The sequence below is a fragment of the Nicotiana tabacum genome, chromosome 19, assembly GCF_000715075.1.
Source record: "Nicotiana tabacum cultivar K326 chromosome 19, ASM71507v2, whole genome shotgun sequence".
NCBI lineage: Eukaryota > Viridiplantae > Streptophyta > Magnoliopsida > Solanales > Solanaceae > Nicotiana > Nicotiana tabacum.
In genome coordinates, this window is record NC_134098.1 from 2,134,179 (window position 1) to 2,152,155 (window position 17,977).

At 39.1% G+C, this 17,977-nt stretch overlaps 1 pseudogene; it reads left to right on the forward strand.

Moving 5' to 3' along the window:
* The first annotated feature begins 16,264 nt into the window (after nucleotides 1–16,264).
* On the forward strand, nucleotides 16,265–17,762 carry LOC107823981 (uncharacterized protein At4g22758-like; annotated as a pseudogene).
* Nucleotides 17,763–17,977: the final 215 nt, after the last annotated feature.

A 17,977-nucleotide genomic window follows, 5' to 3' on the forward strand; every position in this document is an offset into this window, starting at 1 on the left:
AAAACTACTAGGTTGACTAACAACGAGGCCGATTATGAGGCCATTATTGCAGGTCTCGAGTTAGCTAGAAGCTTGGGAGCGGAGGTCATCGAAGCCAAGTGTGACTCTTTGATGGTGGTAAATCAAGTACACAAAACCTTCGGAGTTCGAGAAGATAGAATGCAAAGGTATTTGGACAAACTGCAGGTCACTTTACACCATTTCAAAGAATGGACTTTACAGCATGTTCCACGAGAGCAAAATAGTGAGGTTGATGCACTTGCGAATTTGGGATCATCGGTCGAGAAAGATGAGTTAAGCTCGGGGATTGTCGTTCAACTCTCGAGATCCGTGACGAAAGAAGGTCATGCCGAGATAAATTCTACGAGCTTAACCTGGGATTGGAGAAATAAGTATATTGAATACTTAAAGAATGGAAAGCTCCCATCGGAACCTAAAGATTTTAGGGCCCTACGAACCAAAGCTGCTCGATTCATGTTAACTGCAAATGGAACGCTATACCGAAGGACATTCGATGGACCATTGGAAGTATTTTTAGGTCTAGGGCACTTGTGGGAATCACTCTGATGCCGATTCATTAGTCCAGAAACTAGTAAGGGCAGGTTATTATTGGATTGATATGGGCAAAGATACAAAGGAGTTTGTTCGAAAATGTGACAAATGTCAAAGGTTTTCACCAATGATCCATCTGTCCGGAGAGAAACTTCACTATGTCCTATCCCCATGGCCATTCATGAAATAGGGAATGGATATCGTCGGCCCTCTACCATCGGCCTCAGGTAAAGCTAAGTTCATTTTATTTATGACTGACTATTTCTCTAAATGGGTTGAAGCATAGGCATTCGTGAAAGAGGTTATAGACTTTATCTAGGATCATATCGTATGTCGGTTCGGGATACCTGCCGAAATAGTGTGTGATAATGGGAAACAATATATCGGCAGCAAAGTGACGAAATTCTTCGAAGACCACAAAATAAAAAGGATATTATCAACACCGTATCACCCCAGTGGGAACGGACAGGCCGAATCAACGAATAAAACTATCATTCAAAACCTAAAGAAGAGGTTGAATGACGCTAAAGGAAAATGGAGAGAAATCCTACCCGAAGTCCTTTGGGCATATCGAACAACATCAAAATTTAGTACGGGGGCAATCTCGTTCTCCTTAGTATATGACTTTGAAGCCTTGATACCAGTCGAAGTCCGGGAACCCAGTGCCAGATTTTAATATACAACAGACGAGTCAAATAACGAGGCTATGAACACTAGCCTCAAATTGTCGGCTGAAAAATGAGAAGCCGCTCTCGTCCAATTGGCTTCCCAAAAGCAACGAATCGAAAGATACTATAATCGAAGAACCAAGCTTCGCCATTTTAAACCCGGGGACTTAGTGCTAAGTAAAGTCACCCTCAATACCTGAAATCCAAACGAAGGAAAACTAGGACCGAACTGGGAAGGACTATATCAGGTTTTCAAAAATGTTGGAAAGGGATCATACAAGCTCTACATTATAAACGGCAAACAACTATCAAGCAATTGGAATGTGTCGCATCTAAAATGATACTACTGCTAAGGTACGACCCTCCCATATTCGTTTACATTTCAGAACTAACCCCTGCAGGAGTTCGATCAGGAGCTAGGATGGATCCTTCAATACGAAGCCCTAGGTCTGAAAGCACGCGTTGCACTCATTTTCCCTTAGACCGATTTTATCCTAAATGGGTTTTTCTGTGAGGTTTTTAATGAGGCAACCAGTGATCGTGCTAAACCTAGAAACAATTCAACAGTGTCTGAGGCCTCTTTACAATCGACCTCAAATACTGGGGGGGCATTAGCCCCTCAAATATATCAAGTTCTGATGCAAGAAAGTTATTTCATAACAACAGGGTTCCAATAGGAAAAGTTGTAAGAGCCAAATGGTCAAAACGAACCATGCTCATGTAGTTGGGCCGATCCCTGATGCAAAACATGAATACATGTATAATGACTTGCAAAGAAAGTTCTCTTCTTTACCGATATCTTATATCCAAGAAACTTTCCTCTATTTCGAGATTTATTATGCAAACATGATCGAGTTCAAGCAAGCACTCACTCGACCATTATGCCTACGGGCTACATTACTTCGAGTTCAAATCATTCACTCGACTACTAAGCCTACGGACTACTTTTATTTCGAGTTCGAGCAAGCACTCACTCTGTCATTACGCCTACGGTCTACATTACTTTGAGTTCGAATCATTCACTCGAGTACTAAGCCTACGGGCTACTTTTATTTTGAGTTCGAGCAAGCACTTACTCGACCATTACGCCTACGGGCTACATTACTTCAAGTTTGAATCATTCACTCGACTACTAAGCCTTCGGGCTACTTTTATTTTGTGTTCGAGCAAGCACTCACTCGACCATTATGCCTACGGGCTACATTACTTCGAGTTCAAATCATTCACTTGACTACTAAGCCTACGGGCTACTTTTTTTTAGCACTCACTCGACTATTACGCCTACGGGCTACATTACTTCGAGTTTGAATTATTCGCTCGACTACTAAGCCTACAGACTACTTTTATTTCAAGTTCGAGCAAGCACTCACTCGATCATTACGCCTATGAGCTACATTACTTTGAGTTCGAATCATTCACTCAACTACTAAGCCTACGAGCTACATCACTTCAAATTGAGTAAGACTATGTCTAAATTTGAGTAAGCGCTCACTCGGTTATAAAGCCTACGAAGTCCAAATTTGATCAAGTTGCCTAAATCCTTGTGAAAATATTCATAAGGCATGAATAAAATCTTCACAAGACAGGAAACAAAATAGAAGCAAGTCGGAAAAAGGGATATTTTTATATATACAAGATCGTTTACATGATTGATTACAACATATAAATTAAGGACTAAGCTTCCTGGTTTTCCCCAAGAATGGTCTCTTCTCTATCGGGCTCCCCCCCTCCCCCCCGTTATCGGACCCGCTCTTACTCCCATCATCATCATCATCATTATCATCATCATCGTCATCGGAAACTAAGGCTTCATCATCAGCTTCGAGTACTTTGGCCCTTTTAATCTCTTCAGCGAGGTCGAAAACTCAAGCGTGGATCTCCTCGAGGGTCTCCCTCCGAGATCGGCACATAGCAAGTTAAGCGACCCAATGTGCTCGAGTATCGACGGTCTCGGCTGCCTCTCTTGCTTGGACCTGGGCAGCTTCAGCATCGGCCTGATAGACGGCCACGAGTGCATCCGCATCAGCCTTTGCCTTTTCAGCGTCAGATTCAGCCTTGGCAAGTTCAGAGGCCAACCGAGCCTCGCTCTTCTCTATTCTTCTTGCTTGGACCAAGCCTTTCTCCTTCATTTTTTGAAGTTAGTTTTCGGCTGATGACAATTGGCCTCGAGCGGTTTCTTTCTCTACAGCAAAGCGGTCCATTTCTTCTTTCCACTTCAAAGACTCTGCTTTTATCACATCGACTTCTTCACAGAGTTTTCCGATCATCTCAATTTTCTGCTGCAGCTGTGAGACCGAAAAATTAGCCATCGTTCCGGTATTGAGCCCATAAGCTTTTAAAAGTATTATTACATGCTCTAACAGATCGATTTAATCTTGGTGATCTTGGCCAACTCAGCTCGGAGATCTTTTATTTCCTCTTCCCTATGGCCTAAGAGGAGTTTTAGGGAGTTCCTTTCCTCCGTAACCCATTGAATCTAGTCCTCACATCGACGCAGCTCGGTTCGGGACCGAGAACATGACTTCTGATGAACTGCCACGGCCTGCAAAGAAAGAAGAAACAAAGTCAGAAAAGAAAATCAAACTTGAGAATAACGCCGTATAATTTAAGGCTTACCTGATTCAAAGCTTGCTGCACTCCGTGAAAAAGATCTGATGCGTCACTTGTACCGGTAGCGTCCTCGACACTGATAAACATTTCACGAAAAGGATCCTCTCCATCATGAGGCCTATCTAATTCGAGGGCCCCCAAAGCTTGGGCCTCCTGAATCGCCCCAGCAGAAAAAGCAGGGAAGGTGGGCAAGTCTTCGATTGCCACTTCCCCAAGTGAATCACCTGGGGAATTCTCTTCGGTTCAAAAAGATTCGAGAAGAGCCCCTTCAGACATACCTCCCATCCGTTGGCTTCGATAGGAAGTATCTTCGATCTCCAACAACTCGGGGACTCTGCCCGAATCTTTCTCCGATATATCCTCAGTTCGAGAGAGCCTTATGAACCACCATTGATCCAGCTGCCTGTGGAACGTCGGTGGTCTTCTTCGTTCGGGCCGCCAATGCAAACCCATCATTTTCTTCTTCTTATTCTTCTTCTTCTTCTTCTTATTCTTCTTCTTCATCCCTCAGATGCAGAATTGATTCTACGGTCAAAGGGATGATATTCTTGTTCGGATTACGAGACGCCCTCTTTTTCGGTTTTGGATCTTCAGGAACAGAGGATCTTTTTCTCTTATTATCTTTAACCGGCTTTGGGACAGAGGCCGAAGCCTCTTCCTCGATGGACGAGGGCCTCAAAACCGCATCTTTGCCCACACCTACATAGGGAAAAATTTATTAAAGTGTGTGAAAAGCATCTTATTCGAATTACCAAAAGATACGAGAAAGGTGCTTACCGTGATTTTTGGCCTCCCATCGGCCATTTGACAAGTTGCGCCATGAGCGCTCGGTGTATGAGAAGGTCGAAACTAGAGCACGTACCCAGTTCTTGAGATCGGGCACTACGCCGGGCATCAAGGGAACCGCTGCATCACAAAAGGGGAATATTGGTGAGAAAGGAAATGAAAGAACAAAATAATAGGAGATAACAACAGAATTATACTTACGCTTCATGTTTCACTCCTCAGGAAAAGGAATCTTTTCGGTCGGAATCAGGTCTGAAGTCCTTACTCGAACGAACCTGCCCATCCAGCCTTGATCTTTATCCTCGTCTATACTCGATAACAAAACCTTGGTAGCTCAACGTTGGAGTTTTATTAACCCTTCTCGAAAAAGGCAAGGACAGTATAATCGGACAAGATGATCGAGGGTGAAAGGCATTCCCTCGATTTTATTCACAAAATATCGGATCAAAATAATGATCCGCCAAAAGGAAGGATGTATCTGGCCTAGGGTTATTAGGTATTTACGACAAAAATCTATGATAACAGGGTCGAGGAGACCTGACGTGAAAGGGTAAGTATACATGATTAAAAACCCTCTCACATGAGTAGTAATATCCTCTTCAGGAGACGGTACTACCACTTCTTTATTCTCCCACTTACAATCTTTTTTTATCCGCTCGATGTGCTCCCGGGTTATCGAACAAGTAAAAAATCGATACGGGCTCACATCGGCTAGAAACGGCGAACCTTTATCGAGTTTGAAATCGGAGGTAAGAACACACACCGCCGGAATGCACTCCTCAGGACGTGGATCCACCAGTGTTTTGTCGGCGGCCGATTGGGAAGAAGAAGATTTTTCTTTTGGGGGGACGGTTTTTAATGTCTTCACAGATTTAGAAAAAGAATTTTTCAAATAGGAATCACAGATTTGTGAATAAACTCAGAGAATACGAAAAAGAACTTGGGAAATTTGGAAGATTGAAGATGTAAAAGTGGTAAATGATAAAAGGAAGGGCTAGTTATAGGTTAAAGCAATGGCGGTTCAGTATCAGTGGTGGCCGACCACCATCTGACATGCATTAAATGCCTTGAAAGATTAAATCAACGAGACAACTATCAAGTGTGTCATGGTCGAGCCCAATGCAAATGCCAGCTTATACTTCGATCGAGCCATTGAAAAATCATATCGTTTCTCACCACATCCTTCCCGAGAAACGAGGGGACTATATGTATATGATCGAAATAGTTTTCGGCTTTCGTACGATTGATCGAGGTCAAAACATAATGGATCAAAGTAAGACTTCGAGATGGGTTCTGAAGATGGTACAAATAATCTTCGAGCCCGAGAGAGCGATCAATGTCGAGCTCGATATCATTATCAAGTTCGAATCCAAGTCGAACTATGATGCAAAGTAAAGTTATCGAGCTTATGATTCAAAGACCGACCAACATTGACCCCGAATCAATTCAAGGATCCGAGTTAGAATCGAGCTCAAGTCAAGATTGAGAGCTCGAGTCAAGACCAAAAACTCGAGTCAATATCGAGCTCATAGATAAGAGCCATTGCAATCCCACTAGAGGAGAGAATCCTGGCAGGAATTATGGAAAAGTTGATTTATCATGGGTCTCCCACTATGTATTTTTAATTATATCTAAAGTAATATCCCCCTACTATAAAGAGGATGGTTATCATTTCTGTAAGGCCCAAATTTTTGGCTTACATTGTAATTCAAGCACCATATTCTCCTATAGTGAAGAGTTGTTCTTTCAAGCTTCATAAATTGATTCAACTTGTTTAGTCCTAAAAATCATCTTCTTTACAACCTTGTTTACTTTGAATTCTTTGCAATCCATACTTGATATTTCTATTTATCCTTACGATTTATATTAAGCTATACCACATATCCTTAGAACTACGTACAAATTCAACTCTATATATTTTTCGGGTAAACAATATGGAACTAGGGTAAAAAAAATATACAAGTTTCCCTGTGGCATACTGAGACAATACATGTGATTACTGCATCTGAAGCAATAGTATCTGGCCTGGCAGGAATAGCTTAGAATCGGGCATGACGTCCACCTTATCAACCTCCCCCTCTAGGGTAACCTCTGGCTGCCTGAGCCCCACCCTGAATTGACTGGGCAGGTGGCGTAGCAGCTGGTGTAGGAGTCATAGTCTGACTCCTCTACTGAACTAGACCTCGCGAAAGTCGGGGACAATATTTCTTCACATGACCCAGCTTTCCACACTCATAACAATCCCTCTCGTAGAATGGTGGCAAGTTCTGAGGCAGACCTCAAGAACCAGAATAACTACTAGAAGAACCTGGTACAGATGAACCCTGAACTGATGGTGCACGAGATGAACTATGAGCTGGAAGTGCACTAAGAGAAGACTGACTCGGTCTAGCACTATATGAACCATGGCTAGCTGATGCGCCACAATGAGATGGAGGAGCCATTTGAGCAGGCCTATAAGGACGACCATTATTGTGATAGGTTTGTCCCCTATAAGGAACACCGCTGGAATTACCCCGACCACGAAACCTCTTGGCCTCCCTCTACTCACTCTATTGAGTACGGACCATCTCTATCAGTCGAGCACTGTCAACCACCTCGTTGAATATAGCACCTGCTACATTCCCCAAAGTCATAATAAAACAGAACTGATGGTTGAGGCCATTAATGAACCTCCTGATCTTCTCCATCTCAGTGGGAACCAACCAAATTGCATGCCGAGCCAATTTCGAAAACCGCTTCTCATACTAAGTCATGGACAGGTCCTCCTAACGTAAAAACTCGAACTGTCTACATAACTCCTCTCTGCGGGTCTGTGGCACAAACTTCTCAGGAATAATACGGAGAACTCATGCCATGAAAGTGGTGTTGCACCAACTAGATTGCTCCTCTCATAAGTCTCCCACCATCTGAAGGCTGCTCTGGTTAGCTGAAAAGTAGTAAATGAGGCCGCACTGGTCTCCAGAATACCAGTTGTACGAAGCATCTGCTGGCATCTGTCTAAGAAATCCTGATCATCCTCTAACTCAGTTCCAATAAACGTTATAGGTCGGAGTCTCCCAAACCTCTCTAATCTCTTCTGCTCCTCGTCATTCATAATAGGACCCACCTAGGCCTGAGAAGCTACAACTGGCTGGATTGGTAGTGCCCCTGGTATCTGAAGTCCCTACACTACCTGCTCTGGAGTACGGGAGATAGGGGTATGAGTACCTCCCCCGACCTGAGAAGTGGCTTGTGCAGCCTGAGCCAAAACCACCTGAGCAAGGCTAGTGCAAATAGTTGGCTAAAGCCTCCTGAAGACCTGGAATCACAATAGGCACAACTAGTGCCTAAGCTGGCCCCGCCGGCTCAACTATATCTGGAATCTGCTCCTGAGATGGAGTAACTGGTGGTTCTACAGGTGCTTCTCTAACTGCTGTGCGACTTACACCTCGACCTCTACCACGGCCCCGGCCTCTCGCGGCCCTAACTGGTGGCACTGATGGCTGACCGTCTGATCTGGTGGTATGTGTCCTCACCATCTACGAGGGAATAGAATAATAGAAATTTAGTTTTCGGAATCAACAAATTTGTACTACAGAATACAAGAAAGTGAAATTTTTCCTAAGGGTTCGCCAGCCTCTCGAAGATAAGTACAGATGTCTCCGTACCTATCCGTAAGACTCTACTAAACCTACTCATAACTCGTGAGACCTATGTAACCTAGGCCGTGATACCAACTTGTCACGACCCAAAATTCACATGTCGTGATAGCGTATATCTCAATACTAGGCAAGCCGATAACCTTAGTAAATCACAAAAACAAAAATCTCTTAAGATTTAAAACATAATATTTAAATTTAATAGAAGATCTCACAAATACGGATATAAAATACTCCCAAGACCCGGTGTCACTGAGTACATGAGCATCTAAATGATAACATAGTCTGACTGATAAAACATTGTCTGGAAATATAGAACAGGACAAATAACTGAATGGGAAAGAGAGTCAAGGTCTACGGACACCAAGCAACTACCTTGATAGTCTCCAACAGATGAAACTCTAATATCTAGCAGCAGCCGTATCCGGAAGTACCTGGATATGCAAACAAGGTGTAGAGTATAGTATGAGTAGAACCAACTCAATAAGTAGCAAGACTAACCTTTGGGCTGAAAGTAGTGACGAGCTCAACAGGTATAATCCAGTATACAAATAACAGTACAGAAATGTAGGCAGGCTTCCAAGTTCAATAGTTAAACTCCGTACAAGTAAAATAGATAAACCCTACATAATGTGAGAAATATGACATCTCTATATCTACATGCCAAAATATATGTTGTATGTGATGTACCACAATGGAACCCTTGTGTACTCACACTCTTAGAATACTCAATCACTTAGTATTGTATATGACCAATCTAGCCCAGGGAAGATCCATCCCATGTATAAATATATATATATATATATATATATATATATATATATATATCAACTGACAGTCAGTCACTCAGTATTGTATAAGGCCAATCCAACCCAAATATATAAATATTTTGGGCAAGATCCATGCCGAGGGAAGTTCATCCCTAAGATAAATAAATAAATAAATGAGGCAAATCCATGCCCTATGAAGTCCATCCCAAATATAAATATCAACTGCGCTCACTGTGGGGGGTGCAGACTCCGGAGGGGCTTCTTCATCCCAAGCGCTACATAAAGCCGATATGACCTACTGTGGCGTGCAGTCCGATCTCATAATAATAAAGCCTATAAGTGCTTGTTGCGGCAGCCCCGATCCATATAATAATAACATATATAAAGTCAATATGGCCTACTGTGGCGCGTAGCTCGATCCCACGAATATCCTCACAATGGATGAACATGAATGAGTATGAAATGTACATTTTTAAAATATTTAATTCAACAGCAACACGGCCCTATGGGTCCCAAAATGTCGGCGCGTAGCCTAAACAGGATCTTTAATACGAGCCTCAACTCAATTTCTCTAACACGTGGAAGATATGCGGATATTGACAAGATTTATTAATTTTAAAATACACAGAATTTATTTAAGTCACAATTTCTATGGTGCACTCCCACACGCTCATCACCTAACATGTGCGTTACCTTCATACAATTCATACAACACGTAATTCAGGGATTCATACTCTCAGAACCAAGTTTAGAAGTGTTACTTACCTCAAACCGTGTAATTATTTATTCCACTATTCCATTGCCTCGCGATTCGACCTCCGAACGCCTCGAATCTAGTCACAATTAATTCAATTCAGTCACTACAAATTATAGGAATTAATTTCATATGAAAATACTATTTTTTCAATAAAATCAGAAATTTAACTCAAAATTCGCTTGTGGGAACAATGTCTCGGAACCCGACAAAAGTTACAAAATATGAACGCCCATTCAATCACGAGTCCAACCATACCAATTTTACCAAATTCTAACATCAACTCGACCCTCAAATCTTCAAATTTAACCAAGAGGGTTTTTCAAACCTTTCCAACTTAATTCACTAATAAAATGTTAAAAACAACTATAGATTTGGGTAATTTGACCAAAATTCAGTTAAGAACACCTACCGCCGTTGTTTTTCTTGAAAATATCCCGAAAATCACCTCTCTCCGAGCTCCAAATCGGTAAAAATGGAAAATGGGATTTACATAACTTAAACTCTTTGCCCTTGCTTTTCTTCTTTGCGAACGCGGCCATTGCATCGCGTTCACGAAGCACAAAACATTTTCTGCCCAAATTCCTCCTTCTCGAACGCGAGCCTGGCCTCGCGAACGCGATGCTTCACCAGGCTACACCGCGAACGCGAAGACCAAACTCACCCAGGTCGGCTTTCCCTTTTCGCGAGCATGAGGCACCAATCACGAACGCGTAGCTATGCCCCTCGAACCTTTGCGAATGCAAGCCCTTAGTCGCGAACGCAAAGCATAAAATAGCCCAGTCCAAAATTCCTTCTTCGCTAATGCGTGAGTCCCTTCGCGTTCGCAAAGAACAACACTAGAACCAGCAACAGTAGTGGCAAGACATGGAGAAATGATCTGAAACTATCCCGGAACTCACCCGAGGCCCCTGGGACCTCAACCAAATACACCTACAAGTCCTAAAACATCATACGAACTTAGTCGAAGCCTCAAATCACATCAAACAGTGCTAAAATGCGAATCATACCTCAATTAAAGCTTAATGAAACTATGAAATTCCAACATCTACATTCGATGCCGAGAGCTATCAAATCAAGTCCGATTGACCTCAAATTTTGCACACAATTTATAAATGACATAACGGACCCATGAAAAGTTTCAGAAGCTGGATTCCAACCCCGATATCAAAAAGTCAACTCCCGGTCAAACTTCCAACTTAAATTTCCTATTTTTTGCCATTTTAGGTCTAATTTAACTACGGACTTCAAAACAAAATTTCGGACACGCTCCTAAGTCTAAAATCACCATACATAGCTATTGGAATCATCAAAACTCTATTCAGGGGTTGTTTACATATAAGTCAATATCCGGTCAACTATTTCAACTTAAGCTTTAAACCTAGAACTAAGTGTTTCAATTAATTCCAAGACCTCACTGGACCCGAATCAATAGGGAGACGGTGCCGTAATACTCAAAATGACCGGTCGGATCATTACACTTAGTACTTTTGAATTATGTTTATTTTTATTATGGCTTATTAATTAGCGATATTTATTTTGTGGGATTTCATTATCTTGATTGTTGAATATTTTGGGACAATGCCATGACACATCTCATGTTTTGTATTATTTTTTCGGAAAACGCCTTATATAGTTGTAGCTTATTAGGATTAAAGAAATATTTGGATCACAAGTTATAGCACACTTTATGTTCACTTGTAAAACGGTGCAGTTAAATTTGTAACGTGGTTTATAGATAAGTGAATCGATTTGACCCAAGAGAATATTAAGAAAGTAGGAATAAAAGGATTATGAAATGAAATTAAAGGAAATTCAAGTCTGGTTATGAGATTATTTCTCCGGTAGCAGAAGTACAAGCGATATTAAGAGCAAAAATTTGTAAATAATTTTATAATTTAGAGAGCAAAATATAGCTTTTTGAGTACAGAGTATTTCGTGTCCATAAAATCATGCTAATTCTCCTATTTATAGACTTATGTATGGAGACAAGATCCCCAAATCAAGCTCCTATTGCATGAGAATAAAACCGTCATTGATGACTTGTTATAAATGTTGATATTCTATGTAATGGATACTCATTGAATGCTATCTATATCAAATCTACTCTTTATTGTTGACTATTCTATCTTCGGGATCATCTAGCACCGATCACATACTTGCATTTGTGTGCTAGTTATTTGCTGACTCGTGTCCCACTTATCTTCAATTCCACGTGTCATTCCTTCATTCGTCCAATTGTCACTATCCAATTTTACCGTATACACTTTATACATTTGTGCTATGAAGACTTTATCGGAAAAACTCGAAAAAAACTGAAAATAAATTGAAAACCCGAGAAAACCAAAATTGAAAAATCCAACTTTTATTGGTTTGATTTGATTTTTAAATCTAATAAACCGACATAATTGGTTATCGAAAATCCGTACTAACCCGACCTATATGACTGATACTGTTATTGCTACCTTTCCGACAAAAGTGGCTTGGCCAAAGAACGTAGTTTATACCTGTTAATTGGGTCGGGCTGACCTGTTTACAACCCGGTTTAGCCCGGGTCAGCCCAATACTGTAGCGTGGGAGGCGGGCTGGAAACCCGAGAAAACCAAAAATAACCGAAAATAACATAGTTTATACCCGAGAAAAAACTGAAAATAAATCAAAAACCCGAGAAAACCGAAATTGAAAAATTCAACTTTTATTGGTTTGGTTTGATTTTTAAATCTAATAACCCGACATAATTGGTTATCGAAAATCCGTACTAACCCGACCTATATGACTGATACTGTTATTGATACCTTTCCGACAAAAGTGGCTCGGCCAAAGAACGTAGTTTATACCTGTTAATCGGGCCGGGCTGACATGTTTAAAACCCGGTTCAGCTCGGGTCAGCCCGGTACTGTAGCGTGGGAGGCGGGCTGGGACGGGTTAGGCGGGGAGCGGGTTTCAAACGAACAGTTTTTTGATACCGGTGCACCGAACCCGCTAAGCCCATTAACCCGTTAACGGGTTTTTAACGGGCTACAGCCCGGTTCAACCCGTTTTTTAACGGGGTTTTTTTTTTTAATTTGTTTTTTGGACCGTTTCCAACGGTCAAATTCAAATATTGCAAATTATCCTTCTATTGCAAATGGTTTAGTTCATATTGCTGAAATTTCTCTTTTACTACATAATATGAAGAACAAAGAAGGATATACTTCTGTTGTTGAATCTATGCTAGATAAGTTTAAAAAATATTACTACCCAATTCCCCCTATTTACCTAATTGGTGCTATTTTAAACCCTTCTATCAAAATGGCCATTTGTCGACAATTAATCACTGCTTTGTATTCTTATATGGATATTGGACCAACTGAAACTCCTGATATTGGCACTTGTATTTCTGATCTACACAAATATTTAGAAACATTATATAATTATTATTCTAACATTGTTGATGCTTCTTCTGTTGTAGATGAAAATATTCCTTTAAGTTTAGTTTCAACATCTGGGACCAGTGCTTTGGATGATAATGATGGTGTTGAAGATTATTTGATTTGGTTTTCACTAGGGGAGCATCAACAAACCAGTAGCAGGAATATTGATGAACTTCAATTCTACTTGCAAAAGTAAGCAGAGCCCCGCACAAAGGAATTTCTACCACTGGATTGGTGGAGGAGCAACTCAAATCAATTTCCTGTTCTTTCGGCCATGGCTCGAGACGTGCTAAATGTGCCGATTTCAACAATCGCATCAGAGAGCGCATTTAGTCAAGCAATGCAGCAACTAGGAGATACCCGTCATTCATTGGGTAGCAACGCTTTGAAAATTCTAGTGTGTTTCAGAGATTCGATAAGATCATAATGGTGAAATCAAGGGCGTGACGAGGTAGATGAAGCGGAGGACCAAGAAATTGGAGATATAATGGTTTGTGGTTCTGATTCAACTAATGCTGGAAACCAAGAACCTCATGTTGACATGGATGAACTTACAAAAATGATGCAAAGCATGTGATGTACTAATTTTTTTTTTATAATTGTTGTAAACTTTTAATTTGCAAGTTTAAAAATAACAAAATCAAAAAAGAACTTACAACTTAATTTAAAGTATTATATATTATTCAATAAAAATATCAAATGAAAGTGTTCGGAACTTGATCCTTACATATTGTCTATTGGTCTTATTAAATAATTTTTTGTAGCCACTTACTTTCAAATTTCAATTTTAAAATTATAAAATTCAAATTTCAAATTTAAAACTTTAAACTTCAAAGTTTAATTCTAAGCCTTAAAAATTTGCAAACACTTAAGTATCAAAATTCACTTTAAAAAAAAATTGCACGACCCGATCCAGCCCGCTAAGCCCGAACCCGGACGAACAAAAAAAATCCGAAAAAGTACAACTCAGTAACCGCTACTGCAACTTGTCACTAAAATAGTGGACCACAAAGAAGCCAATGTTAAAATAAACACTTTGCCTAACTTTTTTAAATAGTGAAATACTGCCGACATCTCTCGGCATCTAAAAAACTTATGTTTAGCAATTATTGTTAAGGCGCTGAAAAATCAACACTAAAGTTTTGTCGTTAAGATGACAGTTATACCAACAGGCAACCGGCAACCACCCCACGCCCCTTATTGCTGTATTAAGCAATTTCTCGTCTTATATGACTGACGTATTCGGTTATTATAGGTTAACATATAGGGATCGCTTGATTAGTGAACAAGTTAAACAAGAATTATAATAATAAAATTAGAATAAAAAAATTAAATAATTGTGAACTTATTTAATAAATATTTAATTTATTAAATATGTGTTTAATTTTACATTAGATAAGAAGAGATAAGCTTTTATTTTCAATTATAACCTTAAAGTTTTATAAAGAATTTTAAGAAAAGTTTTGGACAATTATTTTGGTGTTTTATTCACGAATTATTATACCACATTGAAGTCGGTATGAAAATAAAATCATAATTGTAATATAACTAATATTGCAATTAATAATCTTGGAATAAATAATTCAACCAATTATGAAATAAATTAATCACGAATCTTATTCTAAGCTATCGTTTGGACACATATTTGATTGAAACTTGAAAAATGAGTTTTTTAAGTTGTGTTGAAAAATAATTTTTAAAAGTTGAAGTTGTGTTTTGGACATGCATTTTATTTGAAGAAAACGTGAAGTTTTTTGTGAGTGGAAGAAAATATTTCACCAAAAAACTGCCATAAACCAGTTTTTGGGAACTTAGTAGGCGTTTGGACAAGAATTTCAATTTTTTTTCAAATTTGGAATGTCACTAAAATTTGAATTGAAGATGAAGTTGTGTTTGATTATAATTTTTGCAATATATTTGGATGTCTTTTTTTCAACATATTTTGCAACTAAAAACTAGCAACCTTCCCATTTTCAATTGAACCAGTTTTTCAAATTTGAAAATGCATTTTTAAGTAAGATTGAAAAAATTGTAAGATTTTGATAACCAAACACTGCTTTCAAAAAAAACTTTGAAAAAAAGAAAAAATTTCTTATGTCCAAACGGGCTCCTAGAAATTTTTAATTTTTTTTTCAAAATATAATCATATTTCAAAAATACTATTTTTAAAAATAAAAATAAAAAATGAAGTCAAAATTTATGACCAAACGGGAGTTAGGATTGTTATTTCTTATCTCACGAACCAATTCGTCTCCTCACCTTATTGTAAAAATCTCTGTTTTAAAAGGTGTTTCTGGGGCGAGCCCCGTGGTGAGGCGTACCAAAAACGTCCCGGTGCGATGGTGTGGGGCGAAAGTCTCAAAGAAAAGTCCGGGCGTTCGGGGCGTAATATTTTTAGTAAGGAGTAAGCCCTAGAGACTTTTTCAAATTAAAATAAAAATTGTTGAATTAGTCCTTCATATAATACCCGAATTCTCAAAAGTCAGTTTGGTAATTACTCAAAAGGTTTAAAAAGGAACTCAAAAGTATTAAATTTAAAAGTAAAGACCTTTTTTATTGATTTAAACCCTAATTCATGGTTTTCCAAAAATTTATCTTGTCCATTAGTCTGCTAATATCTCCCAAAAGCAACGAATATTTAATTTTTTTTACAAATACAAAGAGAACTACATTTTTCTTCATAGCAGCAAATTCAAAGTTTAAATTGCAGGTTAATCATCCTTTTTATTCCTCTATATAGAAAACTTTATTCTTTTAGACTCAAATTACTTGTGCTTGTAAGTAACGTATAATAGATTGTTTTGATTGATTTTTTGTGGGGATGGAGCACACATATATATACTTTTTTTCAATTTTTATGCAATTTTACCTTGTTTATAAATATTAACTGTCATTATATTATTTTATAAAATATTAAAAATTAAATACCTATAGGGCTTACGTCCTGCGCCTCGAAGATTATGCCCCGCTAAGACATATGTAAAACGCCTCACGTTACGCCCACGCCAAAAATTATCTTCATTTTTATTTTTACCCCTCAAAAGTACTCTAATATAAATACACACAAGTCTCGCCGCCAATTTCCTCATTCCTCTGCAAGCTTATACAAATACAATCAAGCAGCTCTTGTTTTAAATGTCGTCTCCGAGAATTAACCGGAGAGGTAATGAAGAGAAGAATAGAAAAGGAAAGTTATCGGAAAAATCCATGTCGTTTCACGGACAAAGTTCGGGGAGCAGCAGCACGTCCTCGGAGCTATTGCGGAGGCCGAGGACGGTGCCGGACTTGCTCGCCGGTGTTAGAACTTCCGCCGGTGACTCGCCGTCGGCGGTGAATTTCCGGCCGATGAAGTTGACGAAGATGCTGGTGAACGTGACGATTTAAAGGAGTGTTGGACCTGTACAGGTACTGATATCGTTGGAATCGACTGTTGAGGATCTCATCGCCGCCGCGCTACGGCAGTACTCGAAGGAAGGAAGGCAGCCAGTGATTTCCTCCGTTGACGCCGCCGATTACGATCTTCATTACTCGCAGTTCAGCTTAGAAAGTAAGAGCCTGTTCACCTTTTTGAATTCCAGTTATTCGCCCTTCATTTAACTTCTCAGTGAAAAATATTTCTGCAAAAGTATTGTTATTTTTGTTTTTCAAAATATTTAGTCAATTTTTATTTTGCACATTTATATATTATATTTTGAATTCTCGATACATACCAAAAACATAGTTCAGGTGGTCAGGGGTTCAAATATTTTTGTAAGATTACTGATTCAATTGCCACCGGCCACATTCTCTTTTAATTTTATAATTTTTTTTGGGAACTCGTCAGAATTCTTGCTTTCGCCAATGAGTAGTACAAGACAAGTTTCATAATATTATTGAAATTTAACTATCTAACATGTACTCAATATTTTCCTTTTCTAAGCGACAAGTTTAGTTTCTTAAAACAATTACTTGTAGTTTTTTTTTGGGGAAAAAAAGTTAAAATATTATGATAGATTCTTCCTAAAATGAGTGTATGAAAATTATTTAAAATTACGGAATATTGATATTTTGTTGTTATCTTTGAATGATGGGTTTAGGTTTGGACATGAAGGAGAAGCTCGCTGCTTTGGGGTCAAGAAACTTTTTTATGTGTCCGAAAAACGTTGGCGCAACGACGTCGTCTTTAAGCTGTGGAAAACAAGCTGATACATCTAACAAGAATATTCCTTTGCCATGGCTCAAATTCATGGATTTCTTGCCGTAAGGCAGCCAGTGTACAAAGTATCACGTGTTCGTACAGGGTCCGAAGAAGGGTTGTATCCCAATAGGATATAATATATGCAGCATACCCTGATACAAGTATCAACGGTCTAATCCGTTACTTACAGGTCACACGTTAACAACTTAATTGTTGCTCCAAGATTTTCCTTCGGTGTGATGGATTTCTTGGTATGGAAAATTAAATTTAGAGCCTTGACTTATAGGTTATACTCCATGTTTTAGTGAAGATGCTAAGTTCTAATAGATCTCTTCTCGGGTTAATTCACTCAATATATTCGAAAGAGGGCTAGCTTTTCACGACTACAAAAGTGTTATATATATTTTATTCCTACGCTTATTTTTTTGTAGTTTGTCATAGTTTGAGATTGATATATTGTATATATTATAGTTATTCGAAGTTGAGAAGAGGTATTGAAATTATCTCAACATGGTGTAGCATAGTTTTTAAGTGCTAAATTTGATATGTAATACATCCAAACACCTAGTGGTGTTAAACCTGTTGGTTATAAATGGATCTTTGTAC